Consider the following 26832-nt stretch of genomic DNA (forward strand, 5'->3'; position numbering starts at 1 on the left):
TCTGCAGGTTGTCATGCAATTCTGTTACCTCTCAGAAATGATTATGAAATAAAAGTGAACTACGTGACGAGTGTGACGTTAGGAAAACATTAGGCAACATGGGGAGGTTCTGTATGGGACCAATCAAACCAAACGAGTACTGTGTGACGTGCTAACCGGCATATACTCACCGAGGCAGCGCGGCTAGCTCAGTCGGTAGAACATAGGGCTCTTAATCCCAGGGTCGTGGGTTCGAGCCTCACGTGGGGAGGAACGGAATTTTGTTCCTCTGCAGATGTAACTTACCGTTTTTCTGATTAACGTGATGTAATGGAAATAGCAACTTTAAACTTTGCCTACGTCTCCGTCAGTCGCTACGAAACTGTATTTGAAGGTGAAGGTGATTTTGTAGACATGTGTGAAAGACATGTTCTGAAATGCAAGTGGTGTTATTTGGAGAGCACTTCCTTTACGTGTCAGATGTGTAGGCAAGCAGTAATGGGTCGCCATAGCTGCAAATATTAGACGGTAATATGAAGTGTTGTCAGCTGAAGTCTGATGATCCAGACGACCGTAAGGATGAAGTACGCAAAAGTACCGCTAGGCCGCGCCTCTTTCGCTCAGTGGCAGAGCACTGGTCTAGTAAACGAGGGGTCGTGAGTTCGATCCTCACAGGAGGCAGACGAATTTTGGATATCAGTTGCGCGTCGTGGCCTTATAGCAAACAGTATCTGGGATGACTAACAATTAGCGAGAGGCGTTTTATTAAGAATTACTCTCAGATGTGATTAAGGCGAATGGCGCAGATAAAGCATTTGCCAAAGCGGTACAGCATAAGGTGGGATGGGACAGTCTGAAATATATTTTATAGATGTATTTCTCACATATCTCAGAGCCTTCCGCGGTTGTCGTCGTCGTCGTCGTCGTCGTCGTCGTCGTCGCCGCCGCCACTTCTGCAGAAGTAGCAAATGGACATCGTAGCAAATGCGGCGAGGGACGCCCTGCCTTACATTTCCGAATGCACAAAGTGGGTGGTTTAGTTTCCCAGTCTATATTTGGTAGGTCTCGTAGCAGGTTGAATGTATCAAATGGGTGGGAAAGAGCAAGGGGCAGCGTCTGTGTAGAACGAAAACACAACTCCTCAGTGGTGTGAGCGTTTTGAGATGAGTCGTATATAAGTTCCACTTGTTTGTCAGTGACCGTGTGGCCTAATGGATAATGCGTCGGACTTCGTATCCGAAGATTGCGTGTTTGATTCCTCTCTCGGTCGTGTTTTTCCAGATCTGAAAAAGAAACATACCGTTTTAGTGTAGCACTTGAGCAGTACGGAACCGTGTGAATGTTGCTGTTGACCATTTTCTGCTTTGAGATGCTCTTCAGCTTAAAACACGCACAACAAGACCGGTGTTAACTAGCGAATTGGTTTGCATATTGCCGTCGCCGCGTGTTTTTGACTGGCACTTGCACATCTAAAATAACGTCGGAAAGTAACTCGTTCGGCTTATGAGTCACATCAAGTATGTGTGTTAATTTTGACGAAACTAGCTCTGCAGGTTGTCATGCAATTCTGTTACCTCTCAGAAATGATTATGAAATAAAAGTGAACTACGTGACGAGTGTGACGTTAGGAAAACATTAGGCAACATGGGGAGGTTCTGTATGGGACCAATCAAACCAAACGAGTACTGTGTGACGTGCTAACCGGCATATACTCACCGAGGCAGCGCGGCTAGCTCAGTCGGTAGAACATAGGGCTCTTAATCCCAGGGTCGTGGGTTCGAGCCTCACGTGGAGAGGAACGGAATTTTGTTCCTCTGCAGATGTAACTTACCGTTTTTCTGATTAACGTGATGTAATGGAAATAGCAACTTTAAACTTTGCCTACGTCTCCGTCAGTCGCTACGAAACTGTATTTGAAGGTGAAGGTGATTTTGTAGACATGTGTGAAAGACATGTTCTGAAATGCAAGTGGTGTTATTTGGAGAGCACTTCGTTTACGTGTCAGATGTGTAGCCAAGCAGTAATGGGTCGCCATAGCTGCAAATATTAGACGGTAATATGAAGTGTTGTCAGCTGAAGTCTGATGATCCAGACGACCGTAAGGATGAAGTACGCAAAAGTACCGCTAGGCCGCGCCTCTTTAGCTCAGTGGCAGAGCACTGGTCTAGTAAACCAGGGGTCGTGAGTTCGATCCTCACAGGAGGCAGACGAATTTTGGATATCAGTTGCGCGTCGTGGCCTTATAGCAAACAGTATCTGGGATGACTAACAATTAGCGAGAGGCGTTTTATTAAGAATTACTCTCAGATGTGATTAAGGCGAATGGCGCAGATAAAGCATTTGCCAAAGCGGTACAGCATAAGGTGGGATGGGACAGTCTGAAATATATTTTATAGATGTATTTCTCACATATCTCAGAGCCTTCCGCGGTTGTCGTCGTCGTCGTCGTCGTCGCCGCCGCCACTTCTGCAGAAGTAGCAAATGGACATCGTAGCAAATGCGGCGAGGGACGCCCTGCCTTACATTTCCGAATGCACAAAGTGTGTGGTTTAGTTTCCCAGTCTATATTTGGTAGGTCTCGTAGCAGGTTGAATATATCAAATGGGTGGGAAAGAGCAAGGGGCAGCGTCTGTGTAGAACGAAAACACAACTCCTCAGTGGTGTGAGCGTTTTGAGATGAGTCGTATATAAGATCCACTTGTTTGTCAGTGACCGTGTGGCCTAATGGATAAGGCGTCGGACTTCGTATCCGAAGATTGCGTGTTTGATTCCTCTCTCGGTCGTGTTTTTCCAGATCTGAAAAAGAAACATACCGTTTTAGTGTAGCACTTGAGCAGTACGGAACCGTGTGAATGTTGCTGTTGACCATTTTCTGCTTGGAGATGCTCTTCAGCTTAAAACACGCACAACAAGACCGGTGTTAACTAGCGAATTGGTTTGCATATTGCCGTCGCCGCGTGTTTTTAACTGGCACTTGCACATCTAAAATAACGTCGGAAAGTAACTCGTTCGGCTTATGAGTCACATCAAGTATGTGTGTCAATTTTGACGAAACTAGCTCTGCAGGTTGTCATGCAATTCTGTTACCTCTCAGAAATGATTATGAAATAAAAGTGAACTACGTGACGAGTGTGACGTTAGGAAAACATTAGGCAACATGGGGAGGTTCTGTATGGGACCAATCAACCCAAACGAGTACTGTGTGACGTGCTAACCGGCATATACTCACCGAGGCAGCGCGGCTAGCTCAGTCGGTAGAACATAAGGCTCTTAATCCCAGGGTCGTGGGTTCTATCCCCACGTGGGGAGGAATGGAATTTTGTTCCTCTGCAGATGTAACTTACCGTTTTTCTGATTAACGTGATGTAATGGAAATAGCAACTTTAAACTTTGCCTACGTCTCCGTCAGTCGCTACGAAACTGTATTTGAAGGTGAAGGTGATTTTGTAGACATGTGTGAAAGACATGTTCTGAAATGCATGTGGTGTTATTTGGAGAGCACTTCGTTTACGTGTCAGATGTGTAGGCAAGCAGTAATGGGTCGCCATAGCTGCAAATATTAGACGGTAATATGAAGTGTTGTCAGCTGAAGTCTGATGATCCAGACGACCGTAAGGATGAAGTAACAAAAGTACCGCTAGGCCGCGCCTCTTTAGCTCAGTGGCAGAGCACTGGTCTAGTAAACCAGGGGTCGTGAGTTCGATCCTCACAGGAGGCAGACGAATTTTGGATATCAGTTGCGCGTCGTGGCCTTATAGCAAACAGTATTTGGGATGACTAACAATTAGCGAGAGGCGTTTTATTAAGAATTACTCTCAGATGTGATTAAGGCGAATGGCGCAGATAAAGCATTTGCCAAAGCGGTACAGCATAAGGTGGGATGGGACAGTCTGAAATATATTTTATAGATGTATTTCTCACATATCTCAGAGCCTTCCGCGGTTGTCGTCGTCGTCGTCGTCGCCGCCGCCACTTCTGCAGAAGTAGCAAATGGACATCGTAGCAAATGCGGCGAGGGACGCCCTGCCTTACATTTCCGAATGCACAAAGTGGGTGGTTTAGTTTCCCAGTCTATATTTGGTAGGTCTCGTAGCAGGTTGAATGTATCAAATGGGTGGGAAAGAGCAAGGGGCAGCGTCTGTGTAGAACGAAAACACAACTCCTCAGTGGTGTGAGCGTTTTGAGATGAGTCGTATATAAGTTCCACTTGTTTGTCAGTGACCGTGTGGCCTAATGGATAAGGCGTCGGACTTCGTATCCGAAGATTGCGTGTTTGATTCCTCTCTCGGTCGTGTTTTTCCAGATCTGAAAAAGAAACATACCGTTTTAGTGTAGCACTTGAGCAGTACGGAACCGTGTGAATGTTGCTGTTGACCATTTTCTGCTTGGAGATGCTCTTCAGCTTAAAACACGCACAACAAGACCGGTGTTAACTAGCGAATTGGTTTGCATATTGCCGTCGCCGCGTGTTTTTGACTGGCACTTGCACATCTAAAATAACGTCGGAAAGTAACTCGTTCGGCTTATGAGTCACATCAAGTATGTGTGTTAATTTTGACGAAACTAGCTCTGCAGGTTGTCATGCAATTCTGTTACCTCTCAGAAATGATTATGAAATAAAAGTGAACTACGTGACGAGTGTGACGTTAGGAAAACATTAGGCAACATGGGGAGGTTCTGTATGGGACCAATCAAACCAAACGAGTACTGTGTGACGTGCTAACCGGCATATACTCACCGAGGCAGCGCGGCTAGCTCAGTCGGTAGAACATAGGGCTCTTAATCCCAGGGTCGTGGGTTCGAGCCTCACGTGGGGAGGAACGGAATTTTGTTCCTCTGCAGATGTAACTTACCGTTTTTCTCATTAACGTGATGTAATGGAAATAGCAACTTTAAACTTTGCCTACGTCTCCGTCAGTCGCTACGAAACTGTATTTGAAGGTGAAAGTGATTTTGTAGACATGTGTGAAAGACATGTTCTGAAATGCAAGTGGTGTTATTTGGAGAGCACTTCCTTTACGTGTCAGATGTGTAGCCAAGCAGTAATGGGTCGCCATAGCTGCAAATATTAGACGGTAATATGAAGTGTTGTCAGCTGAAGTCTGATGATCCAGACGACCGTAAGGATGAAGTACGCAAAAGTACCGCTAGGCCACGCCTCCTTAGCTCAGTGGCAGAGCACTGGTCTAGTTAACCATGGGTCGTGAGTTCGATCCTCACAGGAGGCAGACGAACTTTGGATATCAGTTGCGCGTCGTGGCCTTATAGCAAACAGTATCTGGGATGACTAACAATTAGCGAGAGGCGTTTTATTAAGAATTACTCTCAGATGTGATTAAGGCGAATGGCGCAGATAAAGCATTTGCCAAAGCGGTACAGCATAAGGTGGGATGGGACAGTCTGAAATATATTTTATAGATGTATTTCTCACATATCTCAGAGCCTTCCGCGGTTGTCGTCGTCGTCGTCGTCGTCGTCGCCGCCGCCACTTCTGCAGAAGTAGCAAATGGACATCGTAGCAAATGCGGCGAGGGACGCCCTGCCTTACATTTCCGAATGCACAAAGTGGGTGGTTTAGTTTCCCAGTCTATATTTGGTAGGTCTCGTAGCAGGTTGAATGTATCAAATGGGTGGGAAAGAGCAAGGGGCAGCGTCTGTGTAGAACGAAAACACAACTCCTCAGTGGTGTGAGCGTTTTGAGATGAGTCGTATATAAGATCCACTTGTTTGTCAGTGACCGTGTGGCCTAATGGATAAGGCGTCGTACTTCGTATCCGAAGATTGCGTGTTTGATTCCTCTCTCGGTCGTGTTTTTCCAGATCTGAAAAAGAAACATACCGTTTTAGTGTAGCACTTGAGCAGTACGAAACCGTGTGAACGTTGCTGTTGACCATTTTCTGCTTGGAGATGCTCTTGAGCTTGAAACACGCACAACAAGACCGGTGTTAACTAGCGAATTGGTTTGCATATTGCCGTCGCCGCGTGTTTTTGACTGGCACTTGCACATCTAAAATAACGTCGGAAAGTAACTCGTTCGGCTTATGAGTCACATCAAGTATGTGTGTTAATTTTGACGAAACTAGCTCTGCAGGTTGTCATGCAATTCTGTTACCTCTCAGAAATGATTATGAAATAAAAGTGAACTACGTGACGAGTGTGACGTTAGGAAAACATTAGGCAACATGGGGAGGTTCTGTATGGGACCAATCAAACCAAACGAGTACTGTGTGACGTGCTAACCGGCATATACTCACCGAGGCAGCGCGGCTAGCTCAGTCGGTAGAACATAGGGCTCTTAATCCCAGGGTCGTGGGTTCGAGCCTCACGTGGGGAGGAACGGAATTTTGTTACTCTGCAGATGTAACTTACCGTTTTTCTGATTAACGTGATGTAATGGAAATAGCAACTTTAAACTTTGCCTACGTCTCCGTCAGTCGCTACGAAACTGTATTTGAAGGTGAAGGTGATTTTGTAGACATGTGTGAAAGACATGTTCTGAAATGCAAGTGGTGTTATTTGGAGAGCACTTCCTTTACGTGTCAGATGTGTAGGCAAGCAGTAATGGGTCGCCATAGCTGCAAATATTAGACGGTAATATGAAGTGTTGTCAGCTGAAGTCTGATGATCCAGACGACCGTAAGGATGAAGTACGCAAAAGTACCGCTAGGCCGCGCCTCTTTCGCTCAGTGGCAGAGCACTGGTCTAGTAAACCAGGGGTCGTGAGTTCGATCCTCACAGGAGGCAGACCAATTTTGGATATCAGTTGCGCGTCGTGGCCTTATAGCAAACAGTATCTGGGATGACTAACAATTAGCGAGAGGCGTTTTATTAAGAATTACTCTCAGATGTGATTAAGGCGAATGGCGCAGATAAAGCATTTGCCAAAGCGGTACAGCATAAGGTGGGATGGGACAGTCTGAAATATATTTTATAGATGTATTTCTCACATATCTCAGAGCCTTCCGCGGTTGTCGTCGTCGTCGTTGTCGTCGTCGTCGCCGCCGCCACTTCTGCAGAAGTAGCAAATGGACATCTTAGCAAATGCGGCGAGGGACGCCCTGCCTTACATTTCCGAATGCACAAAGTGGGTGGTTTAGTTTCCCAGTCTATATTTGGTAGGTCTCGTAGCAGGTTGAATGTATCAAATGGGTGGGAAAGAGCAAGGGGCAGCGTCTGTGTAGAACGAAAACACAACTCCTCAGTGGTGTGAGCGTTTTGAGATGAGTCGTATATAAGTTCCACTTGTTTGTCAGTGACCGTGTGGCCTAATGGATAAGGCGTCGGACTTCGTATCCGAAGATTGCGTGTTTGATTCCTCTCTCGGTCGTGTTTTTCCAGATCTGAAAAAGAAACATACCGTTTTAGTGTAGCACTTGAGCAGTACGGAACCGTGTGAATGTTGCTGTTGACCATTTTCTGCTTTGAGATGCTCTTCAGCTTAAAACACGCACAACAAGACCGGTGTTAACTAGCGAATTGGTTTGCATATTGCCGTCGCCGCGTGTTTTTGACTGGCACTTGCACATCTAAAATAACGTCGGAAAGTAACTCGTTCGGCTTATGAGTCACATCAAGTATGTGTGTTAATTTTGACGAAACTAGCTCTGCAGGTTGTCATGCAATTCTGTTACCTCTCAGAAATGATTATGAAATAAAAGTGAACTACGTGACGAGTGTGACGTTAGGAAAACATTAGGCAACATGGGGAGGTTCTGTATGGGACCAATCAACCCAAACGAGTACTGTGTGACGTGCTAACCGGCATATACTCACCGAGGCAGCGCGGCTAGCTCAGTCGGTAGAACATAAGGCTCTTAATCCCAGGGTCGTGGGTTCTATCCCCACGTGGGGAGGAATGGAATTTTGTTCCTCTGCAGATGTAACTTACCGTTTTTCTGATTAACGTGATGTAATGGAAATAGCAACTTTAAACTTTGCCTACGTCTCCGTCAGTCGCTACGAAACTGTATTTGAAGGTGAAGGTGATTTTGTAGACATGTGTGAAAGACATGTTCTGAAATGCAAGTGGTGTTATTTGGAGAGCACTTCGTTTACGTGTCAGATGTGTAGGCAAGCAGTAATGGGTCGCCATAGCTGCAAATATTAGACGGTAATATGAAGTGTTGTCAGCTGAAGTCTGATGATCCAGACGACCGTAAGGATGAAGTACGCAAAAGTACCGCTAGGCCGCGCCTCTTTAGCTCAGTGGCAGAGCACTGGTCTAGAAAACCAGGGGTCGTGAGTTCGATCCTCACAGGAGGCAGACGAATTTTGGATATCAGTTGCGCGTCGTGGCCTTATAGCAAACAGTATTTGGGATGACTAACAATTAGCGAGAGGCGTTTTATTAAGAATTACTCTCAGATGTGATTAAGGCGAATGGCGCAGATAAAGCATTTGCCAAAGCGGTACAGCATAAGGTGGGATGGGACAGTCTGAAATATATTTTATAGATGTATTTCTCACATATCTCAGAGCCTTCCGCGGTTGTCGTCGTCGTCGTCGTCGTCGTCGTCGTCGTCGCCGCCGCCACTTCTGCAGAAGTAGCAAATGGACATCGTAGCAAATGCGGCGAGGGACGCCCTGCCTTACATTTCCGAATGCACAAAGTGGGTGGTTTAGTTTCCCAGTCTATATTTGGTAGGTCTCGTAGCAGGTTGAATGTATCAAATGGGTGGGAAAGAGCAAGGGGCAGCGTCTGTGTAGAACGAAAACACAACTCCTCAGTGGTGTGAGCGTTTTGAGATGAGTCGTATATAAGTTCCACTTGTTTGTCAGTGACCGTGTGGCCTAATGGATAAGGCGTCGGACTTCGTATCCAAAGATTGCGTGTTTGATTCCTCTCTCGGTCGTGTTTTTCCAGATCTGAAAAAGAAACATACCGTTTTAGTGTAGCACTTGAGCAGTACGGAACCGTGTGAATGTTGCTGTTGACCATTTTCTGCTTTGAGATGCTCTTCAGCTTAAAACACGCACAACAAGACCGGTGTTAACTAGCGAATTGGTTTGCATATTGCCGTCGCCGCGTGTTTTTGACTGGCACTTGCACATCTAAAATAACGTCGGAAAGTAACTCGTTCGGCTTATGAGTCACATCAAGTATGTGTGTTAATTTTGACGAAACTAGCTCTGCAGGTTGTCATGCAATTCTGTTACCTCTCAGAAATGATTATGAAATAAAAGTGAACTACGTGACGAGTGTGACGTTAGGAAAACATTAGGCAACATGGGGAGGTTCTGTATGGGACCAATCAAACCAAACGAGTACTGTGTGACGTGCTAACCGGCATATACTCACCGAGGCAGCGCGGCTAGCTCAGTCGGTAGAACATAGGGCTCTTAATCCCAGGGTCGTGGGTTCGAGCCTCACGTGGGGAGGAACGGAATTTTGTTCCTCTGCAGATGTAACTTACCGTTTTTCTGATTAACGTGATGTAATGGAAATAGCAACTTTAAACTTTGCCTACGTCTCCGTCAGTCGCTACGAAACTGTATTTGAAGGTGAAGGTGATTTTGTAGGAATGTGTGAAAGACATGTTCTGAAATGCAAGTGGTGTTATTTGGAGAGCACTTCCTTTACGTGTCAGATGTGTAGGCAAGCAGTAATGGGTCGCCATAGCTGCAAATATTAGACGGTAATATGAAGTGTTGTCAGCTGAAGTCTGATGATCCAGACGACCGTAAGGATGAAGTACGCAAAAGTACCGCTAGGCCGCGCCTCTTTCGCTCAGTGGCAGAGCACTGGTCTAGTAAACGAGGGGTCGTGAGTTCGATCCTCACAGGAGGCAGACGAATTTTGGATATCAGTTGCGCGTCGTGGCCTTATAGCAAACAGTATCTGGGATGACTAACAATTAGCGAGAGGCGTTTTATTAAGAATTACTCTCAGATGTGATTAAGGCGAATGGCGCAGATAAAGCATTTGCCAAAGCGGTACAGCATAAGGTGGGATGGGACAGTCTGAAATATATTTTATAGATGTATTTCTCACATATCTCAGAGCCTTCCGCGGTTGTCGTCGTCGTCGTCGTCGCCGCCGCCACTTCTGCAGAAGTAGCAAATGGACATCGTAGCAAATGCGGCGAGGGACGCCCTGCCTTACATTTCCGAATGCACAAAGTGGGTGGTTTAGTTTCCCAGTCTATATTTGGTAGGTCTCGTAGCAGGTTGAATGTATCAAATGGGTGGGAAAGAGCAAGGGGCAGCGTCTGTGTAGAACGAAAACACAACTCCTCAGTGGTGTGAGCGTTTTGAGATGAGTCGTATATAAGTTCCACTTGTTTGTCAGTGACCGTGTGGCCTAATGGATAAGGCGTCGGACTTCGTATCCGAAGATTGCGTGTTTGATTCCTCTCTCGGTCGTGTTTTTCCAGATCTGAAAAAGAAACATACCGTTTTAGTGTAGCACTTGAGCAGTACGGAACCGTGTGAATGTTGCTGTTGACCATTTTCTGCTTGGAGATGCTCTTCAGCTTAAAACACGCACAACAAGACCGGTGTTAACTAGCGAATTGGTTTGCATATTGCCGTCGCCGCGTGTTTTTGACTGGCACTTGCACATCTAAAATAACGTCGGAAAGTAACTCGTTCGGCTTATGAGTCACATCAAGTATGTGTGTTAATTTTGACGAAACTAGCTCTGCAGGTTGTCATGCAATTCTGTTACCTCTCAGAAATGATTATGAAATAAAAGTGAACTACGTGACGAGTGTGACGTTAGGAAAACATTAGGCAACATGGGGAGGTTCTGTATGGGACCAATCAAACCAAACGAGTACTGTGTGACGTGCTAACCGGCATATACTCACCGAGGCAGCGCGGCTAGCTCAGTCGGTAGAACATAGGGCTCTTAATCCCAGGGTCGTGGGTTCGAGCCTCACGTGGGGAGGAACGGAATTTTGTTCCTCTGCAGATGTAACTTACCGTTTTTCTGATTAACGTGATGTAATGGCAATAGCAACTTTAAACTTTGCCTACGTCTCCGTCAGTCGCTACGAAACTGTATTTGAAGGTGAAGGTGATTTTGTAGGAATGTGTGAAAGACATGTTCTGAAATGCAAGTGGTGTTATTTGGAGAGCACTTCCTTTACGTGTCAGATGTGTAGGCAAGCAGTAATGGGTCGCCATAGCTGCAAATATTAGACGGTAATCTGAAGTGTTATCAGCTGAAGTCTGATAATCCAGACGACCGTAAGGATGAAGTACGCAAAAGTACCGCTAGGCCGCGCCTCTTTAGCTCAGTGGCAGAGCACTGGTCTAGTAAACCAGGGGTCGTGAGTTCGATCCTCACAGGAGGCAGACGAATTTTGGATATCAGTTGCGCGTCGTGGCCTTATAGCAAACAGTATCTGGGATGACTAACAATTAGCGAGAGGCGTTTTATTAAGAATTACTCTCAGATGTGATTAAGGCGAATGGCGCAGATAAAGCATTTGCCAAAGCGGTACAGCATAAGGTGGGATGGGACAGTCTGAAATATATTTTATAGATGTATTTCTCACATATCTCAGAGCCTTCCGCGGTTGTCGTCGTCGTCGTCGTCGTCGTCGTCGTCGTCGTCGTCGTCGTCGCCGCCGCCACTTCTGCAGAAGTAGCAAATGGACATCGTAGCAAATGCGGCGAGGGACGCCCTGCCTTACATTTCCGAATGCACAAAGTGGGTGGTTTAGTTTCCCAGTCTATATTTGGTAGGTCTCGTAGCAGGTTGAATGTATCAAATGGGTGGGAAAGAGCAAGGGGCAGCGTCTGTGTAGAACGAAAACACAACTCCTCAGTGGTGTGAGCGTTTTGAGATGAGTCGTATATAAGTTCCACTTGTTTGTCAGTGACCGTGTGGCCTAATGGATAAGGCGTCGGACTTCGTATCCGAAGATTGCGTGTTTGATTCCTCTCTCGGTCGTGTTTTTCCAGATCTGAAAAAGAAACATACCGTTTTAGTGTAGCACTTGAGCAGTACGGAACCGTGTGAATGTTGCTGTTGACCATTTTCTGCTTTGAGATGCTCTTGAGCTTGAAACACGCACAACAAGACCGGTGTTAACTAGCGAATTGGTTTGCATATTGCCGTCGCCGCGTGTTTTTGACTGGCACTTGCACATCTAAAATAACGTCGGAAAGTAACTCGTTCGGCTTATGAGTCACATCAAGTATGTGTGTTAATTTTGACGAAACTAGCTCTGCAGGTTGTCATGCAATTCTGTTACCTCTCAGAAATGATTATGAAATAAAAGTGAACTACGTGACGAGTGTGACGTTAGGAAAACATTAGGCAACATGGGGAGGTTCTGTATGGGACCAATCAAACCAAACGAGTACTGTGTGACGTGCTAACCGGCATATACTCACCGAGGCAGCGCGGCTAGCTCAGTCGGTAGAACATAGGGCTCTTAATCCCAGGGTCGTGGGTTCGAGCCTCACGTGGAGAGGAACGGAATTTTGTTCCTCTGCAGATGTAACTTACCGTTTTTCTGATTAACGTGATGTAATGGAAATAGCAACTTTAAACTTTGCCTACGTCTCCGTCAGTCGCTACGAAACTGTATTTGAAGGTGAAGGTGATTTTGTAGACATGTGTGAAAGACATGTTCTGAAATGCAAGTGGTGTTATTTGGAGAGCACTTCCTTTACGTGTCAGATGTGTAGGCAAGCAGTAATGGGTCGCCATAGCTGCAAATATTAGACCGTAATATGAAGTGTTGTCAGCTGAAGTCTGATGATCCAGACGACCGTAAGGATGAAGTACGCAAAAGTAACGCTAGGCCGCGCCTCTTTCGCTCAGTGGCAGAGCACTGGTCTAGTAAACCAGGGGTCGTGAGTTCGATCCTCACAGGAGGCAGACGAATTTTGGATATCAGTTGCGCGTCGTGGCCTTATAGCAAACAGTATCTGGGATGACTAACAATTAGCGAGAGGCGTTTTATTAAGAATTACTCTCAGATGTGATTAAGGCGAATGGCGCAGATAAAGCATTTGCCAAAGCGGTACAGCATAAGGTGGGATGGGACAGTCTGAAATATATTTTATAGATGTATTTCTCACATATCTCAGAGCCTTCCGCGGTTGTCGTCGTCGTCGTCGTCGTCGTCGTCGTCGCCGCCGCCACTTCTGCAGAAGTAGCAAATGGACATCGTAGCAAATGCGGCGAGGGACGCCCTGCCTTACATTTCCGAATGCACAAAGTGGGTGGTTTAGTTTCCCAGTCTATATTTGGTAGGTCTCGTAGCAGGTTGAATGTATCAAATGGGTGGGAAAGAGCAAGGGGCAGCGTCTGTGTAGAACGAAAACACAACTCCTCAGTGGTGTGAGCGTTTTGAGATGAGTCGTATATAAGATCCACTTGTTTGTCAGTGACCGTGTGGCCTAATGGATAAGGCGTCGTACTTCGTATCCGAAGATTGCGTGTTTGATTCCTCTCTCGGTCGTGTTTTTCCAGATCTGAAAAAGAAACATACCGTTTTAGTGTAGCACTTGAGCAGTACGAAACCGTGTGAACGTTGCTGTTGACCATTTTCTGCTTGGAGATGCTCTTGAGCTTGAAACACGCACAACAAGACCGGTGTTAACTAGCGAATTGGTTTGCATATTGCCGTCGCCGCGTGTTTTTGACTGGCACTTGCACATCTAAAATAACGTCGGAAAGTAACTCGTTCGGCTTATGAGTCACATCAAGTATGTGTGTTAATTTTGACGAAACTAGCTCTGCAGGTTGTCATGCAATTCTGTTACCTCTCAGAAATGATTATGAAATAAAAGTGAACTACGTGACGAGTGTGACGTTAGGAAAACATTAGGCAACATGGGGAGGTTCTGTATGGGACCAATCAAACCAAACGAGTACTGTGTGACGTGCTAACCGGCATATACTCACCGAGGCAGCGCGGCTAGCTCAGTCGGTAGAACATAGGGCTCTTAATCCCAGGGTCGTGGGTTCGAGCCTCACGTGGGGAGGAACGGAATTTTGTTCCTCTGCAGATGTAACTTACCGTTTTTCTGATTAACGTGATGTAATGGAAATAGCAACTTTAAACTTTGCCTACGTCTCCGTCAGTCGCTACGAAACTGTATTTGAAGGTGAAGGTGATTTTGTAGACATGTGTGAAAGACATGTTCTGAAATGCAAGTGGTGTTATTTGGAGAGCACTTCCTTTACGTGTCAGATGTGTAGGCAAGCAGTAATGGGTCGCCATAGCTGCAAATATTAGACGGTAATATGAAGTGTTGTCAGCTGAAGTCTGATGATCCAGACGACCGTAAGGATGAAGTACGCAAAAGTACCGCTAGGCCGCGCCTCTTTCGCTCAGTGGCAGAGCACTGGTCTAGTAAACCAGGGGTCGTGAGTTCGATCCTCACAGGAGGCAGACCAATTTTGGATATCAGTTGCGCGTCGTGGCCTTATAGCAAACAGTATCTGGGATGACTAACAATTAGCGAGAGGCGTTTTATTAAGAATTACTCTCAGATGTGATTAAGGCGAATGGCGCAGATAAAGCATTTGCCAAAGCGGTACAGCATAAGGTGGGATGGGACAGTCTGAAATATATTTTATAGATGTATTTCTCACATATCTCAGAGCCTTCCGCGGTTGTCGTCGTCGTCGTCGTCGCCGCCGCCACTTCTGCAGAAGTAGCAAATGGACATCGTAGCAAATGCGGCGAGGGACGCCCTGCCTTACATTTCCGAATGCACAAAGTGGGTGGTTTAGTTTCCCAGTCTATATTTGGTAGGTCTCGTAGCAGGTTGAATGTATCAAATGGGTGGGAAAGAGCAAGGGGCAGCGTCTGTGTAGAACGAAAACACAACTCCTCAGTGGTGTGAGCGTTTTGAGATGAGTCGTATATAAGTTCCACTTGTTTGTCAGTGACCGTGTGGCCTAATGGATAAGGCGTCGGACTTCGTATCCGAAGATTGCGTGTTTGATTCCTCTCTCGGTCGTGTTTTTCCAGATCTGAAAAAGAAACATACCGTTTTAGTGTAGCACTTGAGCAGTACGGAACCGTGTGAATGTTGCTGTTGACCATTTTCTGCTTGGAGATGCTCTTCAGCTTAAAACACGCACAACAAGACCGGTGTTAACTAGCGAATTGGTTTGCATATTGCCGTCGCCGCGTGTTTTTGACTGGCACTTGCACATCTAAAATAACGTCGGAAAGTAACTCGTTCGGCTTATGAGTCACATCAAGTATGTGTGTTAATTTTGACGAAACTAGCTCTGCAGGTTGTCATGCAATTCTGTTACCTCTCAGAAATGATTATGAAATAAAAGTGAACTACGTGACGAGTGTGACGTTAGGAAAACATTAGGCAACATGGGGAGGTTCTGTATGGGACCAATCAAACCAAACGAGTACTGTGTGACGTGCTAACCGGCATATACTCACCGAGGCAGCGCGGCTAGCTCAGTCGGTAGAACATAGGGCTCTTAATCCCAGGGTCGTGGGTTCGAGCCTCACGTGGGGAGGAACGGAATTTTGTTCCTCTGCAGATGTAACTTACCGTTTTTCTGATTAACGTGATGTAATGGCAATAGCAACTTTAAACTTTGCCTACGTCTCCGTCAGTCGCTACGAAACTGTATTTGAAGGTGAAGGTGATTTTGTAGGAATGTGTGAAAGACATGTTCTGAAATGCAAGTGGTGTTATTTGGAGAGCACTTCCTTTACGTGTCAGATGTGTAGGCAAGCAGTAATGGGTCGCCATAGCTGCAAATATTAGACGGTAATATGAAGTGTTATCAGCTGAAGTCTGATAATCCAGACGACCGTAAGGATGAAGTACGCAAAAGTACCGCTAGGCCGCGCCTCTTTAGCTCAGTGGCAGAGCACTGGTCTAGTAAACCAGGGGTCGTGAGTTCGATCCTCACAGGAGGCAGACGAATTTTGGATATCAGTTGCGCGTCGTGGCCTTATAGCAAACAGTATCTGGGATGACTAACAATTAGCGAGAGGCGTTTTATTAAGAATTACTCTCAGATGTGATTAAGGCGAATGGCGCAGATAAAGCATTTGCCAAAGCGGTACAGCATAAGGTGGGATGGGACAGTCTGAAATATATTTTATAGATGTATTTCTCACATATCTCAGAGCCTTCCGCGGTTGTCGTCGTCGTCGTCGTCGTCGTCGTCGTCGTCGTCGCCGCCGCCACTTCTGCAGAAGTAGCAAATGGACATCGTAGCAAATGCGGCGAGGGACGCCCTGCCTTACATTTCCGAATGCACAAAGTGGGTGGTTTAGTTTCCCAGTCTATATTTGGTAGGTCTCGTAGCAGGTTGAATGTATCAAATGGGTGGGAAAGAGCAAGGGGCAGCGTCTGTGTAGAACGAAAACACAACTCCTCAGTGGTGTGAGCGTTTTGAGATGAGTCGTATATAAGTTCCACTTGTTTGTCAGTGACCGTGTGGCCTAATGGATAAGGCGTCGGACTTCGTATCCGAAGATTGCGTGTTTGATTCCTCTCTCGGTCGTGTTTTTCCAGATCTGAAAAAGAAACATACCGTTTTAGTGTAGCACTTGAGCAGTACGGAACCGTGTGAATGTTGCTGTTGACCATTTTCTGCTTTGAGATGCTCTTCAGCTTAAAACACGCACAACAAGACCGGTGTTAACTAGCGAATTGGTTTGAATATTGCCGTCGCCGCGTGTTTTTGACTGGCACTTGCACATCTAAAATAACGTCGGAAAGTAACTCGTTCGGCTTATGAGTCACATCAAGTATGTGTGTTAATTTTGACGAAACTAGCTCTGCAGGTTGTCATGCAATTCTGTTACCTCTGAGAAATGATTATGAAATAAAAGTGAACTACGTGACGAGTGTGACGTTAGGAAAACATTAGGCAACATGGGGAGGTTCTGTATGGGACCAATCAAACCAAACGAGTACTGTGTGACGTGCTAACCGGCATATACTCACCGAGGCAGCGCGGCTAGCTCAGTCGGTAGAACATAGGGCTCTTAATCCCAGGGTCGTGGGTTCGAGCCTCACGTGGAGAGGAACGGAATTTTGTTCCTCTGCAGATGTAACTTACCGTTTTTCTGATTAACGTGATGTAATGGAAATAGCAACTTTAAACTTTGCCTACGTCTCCGTCAGTCGCTACGAAACTGTATTTGAAGGTGAAGGTGATTTTGTAGACATGTGTGAAAGACATGTTCTGAAATGCAAGTGGTGTTATTTGGAGAGCACTTCCTTTACGTGTCAGATGTGTAGGCAAGCAGTAATGGGTCGCCATAGCTGCAAATATTAGACGGTAATATGAAGTGTTGTCAGCTGAAGTCTGATGATCCAGACGACCGTAAGGATGAAGTACGCAAAAGTAACGCTAGGCCGCGCCTCTTTCGCTCAGTGGCAGAGCACTGGTCTAGTAAACCAGGGGTCGTGAGTTCGATCCTCACAGGAGGCAGACGAATTTTGGATATCAGTTGCGCGTCGTGGCCTTATAGCAAACAGTATCTGGGATGACTAACAATTAGCGAGAGGCGTTTTATTAAGAATTACTCTCAGATGTGATTAAGGCGAATGGCGCAGATAAAGCATTTGCCAAAGCGGTACAGCATAAGGTGGGATGGGACAGTCTGAAATATATTTTATAGATGTATTTCTCACATATCTCAGAGCCTTCCGCGGTTGTCGTCGTCGTCGTCGTCGTCGTCGTCGTCGTCGTCGTCGTCGTCGTCGTCGTCGTCGCCGCCGCCGCCACTTCTGCAGAAGTAGCAAATGGACATCGTAGCAAATGCGGCGAGGGACGCCCTGCCTTACATTTCCGAATGCACAAAGTGTGTGGTTTAGTTTCCCAGTCTATATTTGGTAGGTCTCGTAGCAGGTTGAATGTATCAAATGGGTGGGAAAGAGCAAGGGGCAGCGTCTGTGTAGAACGAAAACACAACTCCTCAGTGGTGTGAGCGTTTTGAGATGAGTCGTATATAAGTTCCACTTGTTTGTCAGTGACCGTGTGGCCTAATGGATAAGGCGTCGGACTTCGTATCCGAAGATTGCGTGTTTGATTCCTCTCTCGGTCGTGTTTTTCCAGATCTGAAAAAGAAACATACCGTTTTAGTGTAGCACTTGAGCAGTACGAAACCGTGTGAACGTTGCTGTTGACCATTTTCTGCTTGGAGATGCTCTTGAGCTTGAAACACGCACAACAAGACCGGTGTTAACCAGCGAATTGGTTTGCATATTGCCGTCGCCGCGTGTTTTTGACTGGCACTTGCACATCTAAAATAACGTCGGAAAGTAACTCGTTCGGCTTATGAGTCACATCAAGTATGTGTGTTAATTTTGACGAAACTAGCTCTGCAGGTTGTCATGCAATTCTGTTACCTCTCAGAAATGATTATGAAATAAAAGTGAACTACGTGACGAGTGTGACGTTAGGAAAACATTAGGCAACATGGGGAGGTTCTGTATGGGACCAATCAACCCAAACGAGTACTGTGTGACGTGCTAACCGGCATATACTCACCGAGGCAGCGCAACTAGCTCAGTCGGTAGAACATAAGGCTCTTAATCCCAGAGTCGTGGGTTCGATCCCCACGTGGGGAGGAACGGAATTTTGTTCCTCTGCAGATGTCACTTTCGATTTTTCTGATTAACGTGATGTAATGGAAATAGCAACTTTAAACTTTGCCTACGTCTCCGTCAGTCGCTACGAAACTGTATTTGAAGGTGAAGGTGATTTTGTAGACATGTGTGAAAGACATGTTCTGAAATGCAAGTGGTGTTATTTGGAGAGCACTTCCTTTACGTGTCAGATGTGTAGGCAAGCAGTAATGGGTCGCCAAAGCTGCAAATATTAGACGGTAATATGAAGTGTTGTCAGCTGAAGTCTGATGATCCAGACGACCGTAAGGATGAAGTACGCAAAAGTACCGCTACGCCGCGCCTCTTTAGCTCGGTGGCAGAGCACTGGTCTAGTAAACCAGGGGTCGTGAGTTCGATCCTCACAGGAGGCAGACGAATTTTGGATTTCAGTTGCGCGTCGTGGCTTTATAGCAAACAGTATCTGGGATGACTAACAATTAGCGAGAGGCGTTTTATTAAGAATTACTCTCAGATGTGATTAAGGCGAATGGCGCAGATAAAGCATTTGCCAAAGCGGTACAGCATAAGTTGGGATGGGACAGTCTGAAATATATTTTATAGATGTATTTCTCACATATCTCAGAGCCTTCGGCTGTTGTCGTCGTCGTCGTCGTCGTCGTCGCCGCCGCCACTTCTGCAGAAGTAGCAAATGGACATCGTAGCAAATGCGGCGAGGGACGCCCTGCCTTACATTTCCGAATGCACAAAGTGTGTGGTTTAGTTTCCCAGTCTATATTTGGTAGGTCTCGTAGCAGGTTGAATGTATCAAATGGGTGGGAAAGAGCAAGGGGCAGCGTCTGTGTAGAACGAAAACACAACTCCTCATTGGTGTGAGCGTTTTGAGATGAGTTGTATATAAGTTACACTTGTTTGTCAGTGACCGTGTGGCCTAATGGACAAGGCGTCGGACTTCGTATCCGAAGATTGCGTGTTTGATTCCTCTCTCGGTCGTGTTTTTCCAGATCTGAAAAAGAAACATACCGTTTTAGTGTAGCACTTGAGCAGTACGGAACCGTGTGAATGTTGCTGTTGACCATTTTCTGCTTGGAGATGCTCTTGAGCTTAAAACACGCACAACAAGACCGGTGTTAACTAGCGAATTGGTTTGCATATTGCCGTCGCCGCGTGTTTTTGACTGGCACTTGCACATCTAAAATAACGTCGGAAAGTAACTCGTTCGGCTTATGAGTCACATCAAGTATGTGTGTTAATTTTGACGAAACTAGCTCTGCAGGTTGTCATGCAATTCTGTTACCTCTCAGAAATGATTATGAAATAAAAGTGAACTACGTGACGAGTGTGACGTTAGGAAAACATTAGGCAACATGGGGAGGTTCTGTATGGGACCAATCAACCCAAACGAGTACTGTGTGACGTGCTAACCGGCATATACTCACCGAGGCAGCGCGGCTAGCTCAGTCGGTAGAACATAAGGCTCTTAATCCCATGGTCGTGGGTTGGAGCCCCACGTGGGGAGGAACGGAATTTTGTTCCTCTGCAGATGTCACTTACCGTTTTTCTGATTAACGTGATGTAATGGAAATAGCAACTTTAAACTTTGCCTACGTCTCCGTCAGTCGCTACGAAACTGTATTTGAAGGTGATGGTGATTTTGTAGACATGTGTGAAAGACATGTTCTGAAATGCAAGTGGTGTTATTTGGAGAGCACTTCCTTTACGTGTCAGATGTGTAGGCAAGCAGTAATGGGTCGCCATAGCTGCAAATATTAGACGGTAATATGAAGTGTTGTCAGCTGAAGTCTGATGATCCAGACGACCGTAAGGACGAAGTACGCAAAAGTACCGCTAGGCCGCGCCTCTTTAGCTCAGTGGCAGAGCACTGGTCTAGTAAACCAGGGGTCGTGAGTTCGATCCTCACAGGAGGCAGACGAATTTTGGATATCAGTTGCGCGTCGTGGCTTTATAGCAAACAGTATCTGGGATGACTAACAATTAGCGAGAGGCGTTTTATTAACAATTACTCTCAGATGTGATTAAGGCGAATGGCGCAGATAAAGCATTTGCCAAAGCGGTACAGCATAAGGTGGGATGGGACAGTCTGAAATATATTTTATAGATGTATTTCTCACATATCTCAGAGCCTACCGCTGTTGTCGTCGTCGTCGTCGTCGTCGTCGCCGCCGCCGCCACTTCTGCAGAAGTAGCAAATGGACATCGTAGCAAATGCGGCGAGGGACGCCCTGCCTTACATTTCCGAATGCACAAAGTGTGTGGTTTAGTTTCCCAGTCTATATTTGGTAGGTCTCGTAGCAGGTTGAATGTATCAAATGGGTGGGAAAGAGCAAGGGGCAGCGTCTGTGTAGAACGAAAACACAACTCCTCATTGGTGTGAGCGTTTTGAGATGAGTCGTATATAAGTTACACTTGTTTGTCAGTGACCGTGTGGCCTAATGGACAAGGCGTCGGACTTCGTATCCGAAGATTGCGTGTTTGATTCCTCTCTCGGTCGTGTTTTTCCAGATCTGAAAAAGAAACATACCGTTTTAGTGTAGCACTTGAGCAGTACGAAACCGTGTGAATGTTGCTGTTGACCATTTTCTGCTTGGAGATGCTCTTCAGCTTAAAACACGCACAACAAGACCGGTGTTAACTAGCGAATTGGTTTGCATATTGCCGTCGCCGCGTGTTTTTGACTGGCACTTGCACATCTAAAATAACGTCGGAAAGTAACTCGTTCGGCTTATGAGTCACATCAAGTATGTGTGTTAATTTTGACGAAACTAGCTCTGCAGGTTGTCATGCAATTCTGTTACCTCTCAGAAATGATTATGAAATAAAAGTGAACTACGTGACGAGTGTGACGTTAGGAAAACATTAGGCAACATGGGGAGGTTCTGTATGGGACCAATCAACCCAAACGGGTACTGTGTGACGTGCAAACCGGCATATACTCACCGAGGCAGCGCGGCTAGTTCAGTCGGTAGAACATAAGGCTCTTAATCCCAGAGTCGTGGGTTCGATCCCCACGTGGGGAGGAACGGAATTTTGTTCCTCTGCAGATGTAACTTACCGTTTTTCTGATTAACGTGATGTAATGGAAATAGCAACTTTAAACTTTGCCTACGTCTCCGTCAGTCGCTACGAAACTGTATTTGAAGGTGAAGGTGATTTTGTAGACATGTGTGAAAGACATGTTCTGAAATGCAAGTGGTGTTATTTGGAGAGCACTTCGTTTACGTGTCAGATGTGTAGGCAAGCAGTAATGGGTCGCCGGAGCTGCAAATATTAGACGGTAATATGAAGTGTTGTCAGCTGAAGTCTGATGATCCAGACGACCGTAAGGATGAAGTACGCAAAAGTACCGCTAGGCCGCGCCTCTTTAGCTCAGTGGCAGAGCACTGGTCTAGTAAACCAGGGGTCGTGAGTTCGATCCTCACAGGAGGCAGACGAATTTTGGATATCAGTTGCGCGTCGTGGCCTTATAGCAAACAGTATTTGGGATGACTAACAATTAGCGAGAGGCGTTTTATTAAGAATTACTCTCAGATGTGATTAAGGCGAATGGCGCAGATAAAGCATTTGCCAAAGCGGTACAGCATAAGGTGGGATGGGACAGTCTGAAATATATTTTATAGATGTATTTCTCACATATCTCAGAGCCTTCCTCGGTTGTCGTCGTCGTCGTCGTCGTCGTCGTCGTCGTCGTCGCCGCCGCCACTTCTGCAGAAGTAGCAAATGGACATCGTAGCAAATGCGGCGAGGGACGCCCTGCCTTACATTTCCGAATGCACAAAGTGTGTGGTTTAGTTTCCCAGTCTATATTTGGTAGGTCTCGTAGCAGGTTGAATGTATCAAATGGGTGGGAAAGAGCAAGGGGCAGCGTCTGTGTAGAACGAAAACACAACTCCTCAGTGGTGTGAGCGTTTTGAGATGAGTCGTATATAAGTTCCACTTGTTTGTCAGTGACCGTGTGGCCTAATGGATAAGGCGTCGGACTTCGTATCCGAAGATTGCGTGTTTGATTCCTCTCTCGGTCGTGTTTTTCCAGATCTGAAAAAGAAACATACCGTTTAGTGTAGCACTTGAGCAGTACGGAACCGTGTGAATGTTGCTGTTGACCATTTTCTGCTTGGAGATGCTCTTGAGCTTAAAACACGCACAACAAGACCGGTGTTAACTAGCGAATTGGTTTGCATATTGCCGTCGCCGCGTGTTTTTGACTGGCACTTGCACATCTAAAATAACGTCGGAAAGTAACTCGTTCGGCTTATGAGTCACATCAAGTATGTGTGTTAATTTTGACGAAACTAGCTCTGCATTTTGTCATGCAATTCTGTTACCTCTCAGAAATGATTATGAAATAAAAGTGAACTACGTGACGAGTGTGACGTTAGGAAAACATTAGGCAACATGGGGAGGTTCTGTATGGGACCAATCAACCCAAACGAGTACTGTGTGACGTGCTAACCGGCATATACTCACCGAGGCAGCGTGGCTAGCTCAGTCGGTAGAACATAAGGCTCTTAATCCCAGGGTCGTGGGTTGGAGCCCCACGTGGGGAGGAACGGAATTTTGTTCCTCTGCAGATGTCACTTACCGTCTTTCTGATTAACGTGATGTAATGGAAATAGCAACTTTAAACTTTGCCTACGTCTCCGTCAGTCGCTACGAAACTGTATTTGAAGGTGATGGTGATTTTGTAGACATGTGTGAAAGACATGTTCTGAAATGCAAGTGGTGTTATTTGGAGAGCACTTCCTTTACGTGTCAGATGTGTAGGCAAGCAGTAATGGGTCGCCATAGCTGCAAATATTAGACGGTAATATGAAGTGTTGTCAGCTGAAGTCTGATGATCCAGACGACCGTAAGGATGAAGTACGCAAAAGTACCGCTAGGCCGCGCCTCTTTAGCTCAGTGGCAGAGCACTGGTCTAGTAAACCAGGGGTCGTGAGTTCGATCCTCACAGGAGGCAGACGAATTTTGGATATCAGTTGCGCGTCGTGGCCTTATAGCAAACAGTATCTGGGATGACTAACAATTAGCGAGAGGCGTTTTATTAAGAATTACTCTCAGATGTGATTAAGGCGAATGGCGCAGATAAAGCATTTGCCAAAGCGGTACAGCATAAGGTGGGATGGGACAGTCTGAAATATATTTTATAGATGTATTTCTCACATACCTCAGAGCCTTCCGCGGTTGTCGTCGTCGTCGTCGTCGTCGTCGTCGCCGCCACTTCTGCAGAAGTAGCAAATGGACATCGTAGCAAATGCGGCGAGGGACGCCCTGCCTTACATTTCCGAATGCACAAAGTGTGTGGTTTAGTTTCCCAGTCTATATTTGGTAGGTCTCGTAGCAGGTTGAATGTATCAAATGGGTGGGAAAGAGCAAGGGGCAGCGTCTGTGTAGAACGAAAACACAACTCCTCAGTGGTGTGAGCGTTTTGAGATGAGTCGTATATAAGTTCCACTTGTTTGTCAGTGACCGTGTGGCCTAATGGATAAGGCGTCGGACTTCGTATCCAAAGATTGCGTGTTTGATTCCTCTATCGGTCGTGTTTTTCCAGATCTGAAAAAGAAACATACCGTTTTAGTGTAGCACTTGAGCAGTACGAAACCGTGTGAATGTTGCTGTTGACCATTTTCTGCTTGGAGATGCTCTTGAGCTTGAAACACGCACAACAAGACCGGTGTTAACTAGCGAATTGGTTTGCATATTGCCGTCGCCGCGTGTTTTTGACTGGCACTTGCACATCTAAAATAACGTCGGAAAGTAACTCGTTCGGCTTATGAGTCACATCAAGTATGTGTGTTAATTTTGACGAAACTAGCTCTGCAGGTTGTCATGCAATTCTGTTACCTCTCAGAAATGATTATGAAATAAAAGTGAACTACGTGACGAGTGTGACGTTAGGAAAACATTAGGCAACATGGGGAGGTACTGTATGGGACTAATCAACCCAAACGAGTACTGTGTGACGTGCTAACCGGCATATACTCACCGAGGCAGCGCGGCTAGCTCAGTCGGTAGAACATAAGGCTCTTAATCTCAGGGTCGTGGGTTGGAGCCCCACGTGGGGAGGAACGGAATTTTGTTCCTCTGCAGATGTCACTTTCGGTTTTTCTGATTAACGTGATGTAATGGAAATAGCAACTTTAAACTTTGCCTACGTCTCCGTCAGTCGCTACGAAACTGTATTTGAAGGTGAAGGTGATTTTGTAGACATGTGTGAAAGACATGTTCTGAAATGCAAGTGGTGTTATTTGGAGAGCACTTCCTTTACGTGTCAGATGTGTAGGCAAGCAGTAATGGGTCGCCATAGCTGCAAATATTAGACGGTAATATGAAGTGTTGTCAGCTGAAGTCTGATGATCCAGACGCCCGTAAGGATGAAGTACGCAAAAGTACCGCTAGGCCGCGCCTCTTTAGCTCAGTGGCAGAGCACTGGTCTAGTAAACCAGGGGTCGTGAGTTCGATCCTCACAGGAGGCAGACGAATTTTGGATATCAGTTGCGCGTCGTGGCCTTATAGCAAACAGTATCTGGGATGACTAACAATTAGCGAGAGGCGTTTTATTAAGAATTACTCTCAGATGTGATTAAGGCGAATGGCGCAGATAAAGCATTTGCCAAAGCGGTACAGCATAAGGTGGGATGGGACAGTCTGAAATATATTTTATAGATGTATTTCTCACATACCTCAGAGCCTTCCGCGGTTGTCGTCGTCGTCGTCGTCGTCGTCGTCGCCGCCACTTCTGCAGAAGTAGCAAATGGACATCGTAGCAAATGCGGCGAGGGACGCCCTGCCTTACATTTCCGAATGCACAAAGTGTGTGGTTTAGTTTCCCAGTCTATATTTGGTAGGTCTCGTAGCAGGTTGAATGTATCAAATGGGTGGGAAAGAGCAAGGGGCAGCGTCTGTGTAGAACGAAAACACAACTCCTCAGTGGTGTGAGCGTTTTGAGATGAGTCGTATATAAGTTCCACTTGTTTGTCAGTGACCGTGTGGCCTAATGGATAAGGCGTCGGACTTCGTATCCGAAGATTGCGTGTTTGATTCCTCTCTCGGTCGTGTTTTTCCAGATCTGAAAAAGAAACATACCGTTTTAGTGTAGCACTTGAGCAGTACGAAACCGTGTGAATGTTGCTGTTGACCATTTTCTGCTTGGAGATGCTCTTCAGCTTAAAACACGCACAACAAGACAGGAGTTAACTAGCGAATTGGTTTGCATACTGCCGTCGCCGCGTGTTTTTGACTGGCACTTGCACATCTAAAATAACGTCGGAAAGTAACTCGTTCGGCTTATGAGTCACATCAAGTATGTGTGTTAATTTTGACGAAACTAGCTCTGCAGGTTGTCATGCAATTCTTTTACCTCTCAGAAATGATTATGAAATAAAAGTGAACTACGTGACGAGTGTGACGTTAGGAAAACATTAGGCAACATGGGGAGGTTCTGTATGGGACCAATCAACCCAAACGAGTACTGTGTGACGTGCTAACCGGCATATACTCACCGAGGCAGCGCGGCTAGCTCAGTCGGTAGAACATAAGGCTCTTAATCCCATGGTCGTGGGTTGGAGCCCCACGTGGGGAGGAACGGAATTTTGTTCCTCTGCAGATGTCACTTACCGTTTTTCTGATTAACGTGATGTAATGGAAATAGCAACTTTAAACTTTGCCTACGTCTCCGTCAGTCGCTACGAAACTGTATTTGAAGGTGAAGGTGATTTTGTAGACATGTGTGAAAGACATGTTCTGAAATGCAAGTGGTGTTATTTGGAGAGCACTTCCTTTACGTGTCAGATGTGTAGGCAAGCAGTAATGGGTCGCCATAGCTGCAAATATTAGACGGTAATATGAAGTGTTGTCAGCTGAAGTCTGATGATCCAGACGCCCGTAAGGATGAAGTACGCAAAAGTACCGCTAGGCCGCGCCTCTTTAGCTCAGTGGCAGAGCACTGGTCTAGTAAACCAGGGGTCGTGAGTTCGATCCTCACAGGAGGCAGACGAATTTTGGATATCAGTTGCGCGTCGTGGCCTTATAGCAAACAGTATTTGGGACGACTAACAATTAGCGAGAGGCGTTTTATTAAGAATTACTCTCAGATGTGATTAAGGCGAATGGCGCAGATAAAGCATTTGCCAAAGCGGTACAGCATAAGGTGGGATGGGACAGTCTGAAATATATTTTATAGATGTATTTCTCACATATCTCAGAGCCTTCCTCGGTTGTCGTTGTCGTTGTCGTCGTCGTCGTCGTCGTCGTCGTCGTCGTCGTCGTCGTCGTCGTCGCCGCCGCCACTTCTGCAGAAGTAGC

At 46.1% G+C, this 26832-nt stretch overlaps 18 non-coding genes across 18 annotated transcripts; all 18 read left to right on the plus strand.

Annotated features, from left to right (window-relative positions):
* The first annotated feature begins 588 nt into the window (after positions 1-588).
* Trnat-agu (transfer RNA threonine (anticodon AGU)) lies at positions 589-660 on the plus strand. The gene has a single exon. It is a non-coding gene; the product is annotated as a tRNA-Thr (tRNA).
* Positions 661-2113: 1453 nt separating this feature from the next.
* On the plus strand, positions 2114-2185 carry Trnat-agu (transfer RNA threonine (anticodon AGU)). The gene has a single exon. It is a non-coding gene; the product is annotated as a tRNA-Thr (tRNA).
* Positions 2186-3625: 1440 nt separating this feature from the next.
* Trnat-agu (transfer RNA threonine (anticodon AGU)) lies at positions 3626-3697 on the plus strand. The gene has a single exon. It is a non-coding gene; the product is annotated as a tRNA-Thr (tRNA).
* A 1438-nt stretch (positions 3698-5135) lies between these two features.
* Positions 5136-5207, plus strand: Trnat-agu (transfer RNA threonine (anticodon AGU)). The gene has a single exon. It is a non-coding gene; the product is annotated as a tRNA-Thr (tRNA).
* Positions 5208-6651: 1444 nt separating this feature from the next.
* On the plus strand, positions 6652-6723 carry Trnat-agu (transfer RNA threonine (anticodon AGU)). Its single transcript has one exon. It is a non-coding gene; the product is annotated as a tRNA-Thr (tRNA).
* A 1447-nt stretch (positions 6724-8170) lies between these two features.
* Trnas-aga (transfer RNA serine (anticodon AGA)) lies at positions 8171-8242 on the plus strand. Its single transcript has one exon. It is a non-coding gene; the product is annotated as a tRNA-Ser (tRNA).
* Positions 8243-9695: 1453 nt separating this feature from the next.
* Positions 9696-9767, plus strand: Trnat-agu (transfer RNA threonine (anticodon AGU)). The gene has a single exon. It is a non-coding gene; the product is annotated as a tRNA-Thr (tRNA).
* Positions 9768-11205: 1438 nt separating this feature from the next.
* Positions 11206-11277, plus strand: Trnat-agu (transfer RNA threonine (anticodon AGU)). The gene has a single exon. It is a non-coding gene; the product is annotated as a tRNA-Thr (tRNA).
* A 1465-nt stretch (positions 11278-12742) lies between these two features.
* On the plus strand, positions 12743-12814 carry Trnat-agu (transfer RNA threonine (anticodon AGU)). The gene has a single exon. It is a non-coding gene; the product is annotated as a tRNA-Thr (tRNA).
* Positions 12815-14264: 1450 nt separating this feature from the next.
* Positions 14265-14336, plus strand: Trnat-agu (transfer RNA threonine (anticodon AGU)). The gene has a single exon. It is a non-coding gene; the product is annotated as a tRNA-Thr (tRNA).
* Positions 14337-15774: 1438 nt separating this feature from the next.
* Positions 15775-15846, plus strand: Trnat-agu (transfer RNA threonine (anticodon AGU)). Its single transcript has one exon. It is a non-coding gene; the product is annotated as a tRNA-Thr (tRNA).
* A 1456-nt stretch (positions 15847-17302) lies between these two features.
* On the plus strand, positions 17303-17374 carry Trnat-agu (transfer RNA threonine (anticodon AGU)). Its single transcript has one exon. It is a non-coding gene; the product is annotated as a tRNA-Thr (tRNA).
* Positions 17375-18854: 1480 nt separating this feature from the next.
* Trnat-agu (transfer RNA threonine (anticodon AGU)) lies at positions 18855-18926 on the plus strand. Its single transcript has one exon. It is a non-coding gene; the product is annotated as a tRNA-Thr (tRNA).
* A 1444-nt stretch (positions 18927-20370) lies between these two features.
* Trnat-agu (transfer RNA threonine (anticodon AGU)) lies at positions 20371-20442 on the plus strand. The gene has a single exon. It is a non-coding gene; the product is annotated as a tRNA-Thr (tRNA).
* A 1447-nt stretch (positions 20443-21889) lies between these two features.
* Positions 21890-21961, plus strand: Trnat-agu (transfer RNA threonine (anticodon AGU)). Its single transcript has one exon. It is a non-coding gene; the product is annotated as a tRNA-Thr (tRNA).
* A 1455-nt stretch (positions 21962-23416) lies between these two features.
* Positions 23417-23488, plus strand: Trnat-agu (transfer RNA threonine (anticodon AGU)). Its single transcript has one exon. It is a non-coding gene; the product is annotated as a tRNA-Thr (tRNA).
* A 1444-nt stretch (positions 23489-24932) lies between these two features.
* Positions 24933-25004, plus strand: Trnat-agu (transfer RNA threonine (anticodon AGU)). Its single transcript has one exon. It is a non-coding gene; the product is annotated as a tRNA-Thr (tRNA).
* A 1444-nt stretch (positions 25005-26448) lies between these two features.
* Trnat-agu (transfer RNA threonine (anticodon AGU)) lies at positions 26449-26520 on the plus strand. Its single transcript has one exon. It is a non-coding gene; the product is annotated as a tRNA-Thr (tRNA).
* Positions 26521-26832: the final 312 nt, after the last annotated feature.

Source organism: Schistocerca gregaria, chromosome 4 (genome assembly GCF_023897955.1).
Source record: "Schistocerca gregaria isolate iqSchGreg1 chromosome 4, iqSchGreg1.2, whole genome shotgun sequence".
Taxonomy (NCBI): domain Eukaryota; kingdom Metazoa; phylum Arthropoda; class Insecta; order Orthoptera; family Acrididae; genus Schistocerca; species Schistocerca gregaria.